The sequence below is a fragment of the Acinonyx jubatus genome, chromosome B3, assembly GCF_027475565.1.
Source record: "Acinonyx jubatus isolate Ajub_Pintada_27869175 chromosome B3, VMU_Ajub_asm_v1.0, whole genome shotgun sequence".
NCBI lineage: Eukaryota > Metazoa > Chordata > Mammalia > Carnivora > Felidae > Acinonyx > Acinonyx jubatus.
The window spans coordinates 94,642,635-94,647,896 of record NC_069386.1 but is presented as its reverse complement, the minus strand read 5'-3'; the positions used below and the strand labels follow the sequence as shown (position 1 = coordinate 94,647,896).

Below are 5,262 nucleotides of genomic sequence, written 5' to 3'. Positions count from 1 at the left end.
AGGTCATGATCTCGTGGTCCATGAGTTCGAGCCCCGCTTTGGGCTCTGTGCTGACAGCTCGGAGCCTGGAGCCTGTTTCAGATTCTGTGTCTCCCTCTCTCTGACCCTCCCCCGTTCATGCTTTGTCTCTGTCTCAAAAATAAATAAACGTTAAAAAAAATTAAAAAAAAAAACAAAAAACTAGAAATTCCATCCTTGTACTGGTGTGAAATTTGAAATCTATATAAATGAAAAACAAGTGCACAAAAAATCCTTTCACATCCACTTCTGAGTGGGAAGAAATGTGCCTACAACTACATTACTATTATAATTATAGAGACTTGACAATTATTCAAAGTTACAGTTTAGAAATGCAGTCTGCAAATTTTAGGTAAACTGTAATCTTTAGGGGGGGATTTCAATGTGCTACTTTATGTCCATTGTAAGGCATTTTCCAATTTCAACTCCTCGTTTCCAGAGGTCTATGTAAACAATTGTCAAGACAGTGATATTAAGTGAGATTATGCTACGTGTTCCAGCGAGGGGTAGGGATGGGACAATTTAAAACACATGTGCCTTCATAAACTTCCTCAAAGCTTACTGTTTCTGTGAAGGGGGTTCCAGTTCAAGGTTTATTTTTATAAGAATACACATGCATCTCTAATGTAGGTTTCCAGGGAAGACACAATTAGCCTTGGACACTTCTTTTTGAGGACTGTGCTACTAAAAGTCCCTGAGGCAACTTTCTTCTCTACCTTTGCTTTCCATCTGAGGTAGGACCCTGTTTCCTGTACTCTCCTCTCTTTCGAATTTACCTACTATACTCTCTCTTGAGGCACTAAAGCTTTTCTCTCAGAGACGATCATGGTCTGGTGCTTCTTTTCCCACATCCATGTCAGTTAGGGCATGACAGTCAGAAAGTCGTTCCCTAAATTTGTCTATCTCCCAACCCCCAGAATGTGTGTATATGTAGTGTTACATGGCAAAAGAAACGTTGCAGATGTGATTAAGGTTAAAAAATTTGAGATGGAGAGATTATTCAGGATTATCTGGGGGGACTAATCTAATCATGCATGTCCTTAACAGTGGAAGATGAAAAAACAAGAGTGGACCAGAGAGGTGTGATGACAGAAGGAGGGGAGATCTGAAGTGTGAGAGGCATTTGTTTACCATTGCTGGTTTTGAAGGAGCAGTGTGTGGGATTCACCCAAGGAATGTGGCTGGCCTTTAGGAGCTGGAAATGGACCTCTGCTGACAGTCAGTAAGAAAATGGGGTCTCAGAACTACAAATACAAGGAATTGTGTTCTTCCAATAAACCAAATAGTCAAGGAAATGGATCCTTCCCTAGAGCCTCCAGAAAGAAATGAAGCCCTGTTCACAGTGATTTTAGCCCAGCGAGACCCACGTTGGGCTTCTGACCTACAGACTTTAAGATGATACATTTGTGTTGTTTAAGTCACTACTTAGGTAGTAATTTGTTACAACAGAAAACTAATACACAAGTTTCCCATACTGTTCCATTTATATTTAATAAAAAGAGTAATAACTAGGAGTTCTGGGGAAGAAGGCAGAGTAGGAGGAATCTGGGCTCACCTAGGCCCATGGATATTACTAGATAACACCACATCAATGTAAATAAACCAGAAAACAACATAAAGAGTGGCAGAACAGACTTTACATGGTTAAATGTAGAGAAGAGACCACATTGAAGAGTAGGAAAGGCAGAGATGGTCAAGAGACAAACGTACCCTGGGTATAGCCACAGGAGGGAGGGTCACCAGAGATATGGAGATGGAGGACAAGTGGACCCCCGTACGGGGCTCCCCAGGCATGGGAAGGCCCACACTGGGAAGATGAATCCCCACAACATTTGTCTTTTAAGGCCAGAGGGGCCTAGCTTCATGAGTTTTTATAATCAGTGGTGCTCAACACCTGGAACTTTAAAAATCAGCAGGCTCAATTCTGGGAGAACCAAAGGGCTATAGGAAACTAAGTCCCCACCTTTAAAGAGCCAACACAACAAATAGCCTAGCTGAGATACAGCATAGAAGCAGCTGCTTGAGAAATACCTAGGATATTCAGGAAGCAGATTTATTTACTAATCTTAGAGTGTGAGAAGAGACTTCTCAAAGAACACAAGAGTTGGTGGGTACAATTTCCCACCTCTGCCTCCCTCCCCCCACCAGCCCCCGCCCCAGCCTAGATACATGGACACTTTTGGGAACCAGCACAGCGCCAACACTCTCCGCCTAGCTTGCTAACAGCACCCAGCCCCCTGGTGCTTCTGTGAATCTGTCTGCTCCAGCAAGGCCTTATCAGGAGTTTTCTGAGGAGGCTACAGATTCCCTTGCACAGGGGACCTGCAAGTAACTTGCTGGCACTGCACACTCTACCCCTGTGATCTCCTGTGGACATGGCTTCTAATACACCTTTGGCAAATCCAACATGATGCCATAAGCCTGATCATGTGCAAGCAGCCCTGATTGGGGCCAGCACCACACCAAAGGGATTCCTGCCTTGGGGAGAGGGGAAGATAACCACACACACACCAGTCTCACCACAGCCCAGCAGTGGGTTGCGGCAGACAACTGGTCTGACTTCAGGCCTTACCCACCAATGAAAGCTTCTCAGGGGATGACAAGAGGAGAGTGCCTCCTGTTCAGTGCTTCTGCAGCCCTGCCAAATGCCTGATCTGATTCAACTCAAGCTCAGGGTGGCCCCAGACTCACCCAGGAGCAACACAGAAATCAAACTCCGCCTGCAACAGGCAAAGGGAACCATTGGAGACAATTGGACCGAAGGCAAACATTCCTCAACCACAATAGTAGGACATATGCAACACACTCAGAAGAGACCCCCTAAGGCCCCAGGTTCTGGTGAACTGAGGACGCTGTACTACAGGGCATCATAGGACCTCTTCATAAGACCATTACTTTACTAAAATGTGTATTACATTCATTTATAGTTGGATATTAAGCCAACCTTTGATTAATGGGTTGACTCCTGCTGGATCATGGTTTATAATTCTTTCATATTAGATTTTAGTTTTTTGCTATATTTAGTTTTATAGTACTCTGAGGATTTTTTCACATATGTACTCTTAAGAAACATTAATTTTTAGTTTTTTTTTGGGGGGGATGATGTTTTGACATCAGAGTAATATTGAACTCATAGATTGAGTTGAAAAATGGACCCTCTTCATCTGTTTTTTTTTTTCTTTCTTAAAGCCTTTAAGACATAATGGAAAAATCTTACAGGTACACATGGAAAAATAAGATGTGATCACAGTTAAAAGTGAAGACAATCTAACTAGAGAGCTTTGATGCCTGTCAACTAATGCAGAAGCTAAATTTCTGAATGTGATAAGTTGCAGGGCTGAAAGGAATGGTAATTAGTATTTCTCTCCTTCTTCTTCACTCTCTCCTTAAACAAAATCCACACCAACCTCCTCATAATCCTTCTCAAGATTATGGAATCTCATAAAGGATTTCTCAGGCCATGCCCTCCCAGTCCTCAGAAAACTCTCCTTCCTCCGCATCCTCACCCACATACCAGTCAATAAAAGCATGGTGAACATACATCAAGTCAAACTTGTGGTCCAGGCAAGCCTAGGCTGCAGGAATGGCGATGGTGTTGCTCAGCATGCACACAGTTTGCCATACTGTGGCTAGGTCTCCACCAGGTACCAGTGGGAGGCTGGTAATTAATGCCAGCTTTGAAGCCAATGGGGCACCAGTCCACAAACTGGACGTTGTGCTTGGGCTTCATGGTGGCAATGGCAACATCGACATCTTTGAGAACCACATCGTCATGGTACAATAGGCAGAAAGCCACATATTTACCATGATGGGGGTCACATTTCACCATCTGGTTGGTTGGTTAAAACCATGCATTAGTGATCTCTGCTGCAGAAAGATGTTCATGGTAGGTTTTCACAGCAGAGATGACAAGAGCATATGTGGCCAGGGGGAAGTGGATGCAGGGATAGGATATCAGGTTGATGTGGAATTCTGTCAGACCAATATTCAGGGCTCCATCAAATCTGAGGGAAGTGATGATGGAAGACACAACCTGGCTAGTAAGGCAGCTAAGATTAGTGTAGGTTGGGGATTCAATATTGAAACTTTTACAACAGATGTCATAGATGGCTTCATTGTCTACCATGAAGGCACAGAGTGCTCCAGGGTGATGTGGGTAGTGAGGATGGAGCTTGGGGTTCACCAAAAACTGGAAATCTGGGGGACTGGGTAAATGGAGAACTCAAGCTTAGACTTCTTGCCATAATCAACAGAGAGACGTTCCATCATTAGGGAAGTGAACTCAGAACCAGTTTCTTCTCCAAAGCTGTGGAAAATTGAGTCACCCTGAAGACCTGTGCACTGGTCAGCCAGTTTTCAAATTCGGTCCAAGACCAAGTCAAGGATCTCCTTGCCAATGGTATAGTGCCCTGGGCCACAGTTATTGGCAGCATCTTCCTTGCCTGTGCTGAGCTTCTCAGGGTGGAAGAGCAAGCGGTAGGTACCAATGACTATGGGTTCCAAACTTAAAAACATTGCCCTGGGCACATGCTTGCCAGAACCTGTTTCACTGAAGAAGGTGTTGAAGGAGTCATCTCCTCCCCTAGTGATCTTGTCACTTAGCATCTGGCTATCAGGCTGGATGTTGTATTCCAGGCAGTAGGGTTCCCAGCAGGCACTGCCAATCTGGACACCAGCCTGGCCAATGGAGATGGAGATGTGCTCACACATTATGGCTATGGGTTAGCAGGTGCAGGTTACAGCAGCATACAGACATTGGGTCCTGATGACTGTCCCTGACAAGCTAAGAGTTGAGGTAAGTAATGCACTCCCTCTTCATCTATTTTTTGGTTTTGGAGAAACTTGTTAAGGTTACAGTTTGGTTTTTAAATGTTTGGTAGCATTCACTAGTAAAGTCATCTGGGCTTGTTCTTTTCTTTGTGGGAAGTCTTTAAAAATATCAAGTTTATAAGTTATAAGTCTATTTAGAATCTCTATTTCTTCTTGAATAATTTTTAATAGTTTGTGACTTTTCAAAAATTTGTCCATTTCCTCTAGGATTTCTAATATGTTAGTATAGAAGTATTCATATCATTCCTCTATATTCTTTTTTATTTTTACATAGTCAACATTTTTTTCATTCTTTTCTCTCTCTCTTTTCTCCTTATCATTCTCTTCTCCTTCTGGCATATGTACAATGTTGTGTTTGATGGTATCCCACATTTTTCTGAAGCATTGTTTACTTTTTCATTATTTTCTTTTTTC

General features: G+C 43.1%; 1 pseudogene; it reads right to left on the bottom strand.

The window, feature by feature from the left end:
- Nucleotides 1-3,352: 3,352 nt before the first annotated feature.
- LOC106985095 (tubulin alpha-1B chain-like) lies at nucleotides 3,353-4,728 on the bottom strand (annotated as a pseudogene).
- Nucleotides 4,729-5,262: the final 534 nt, after the last annotated feature.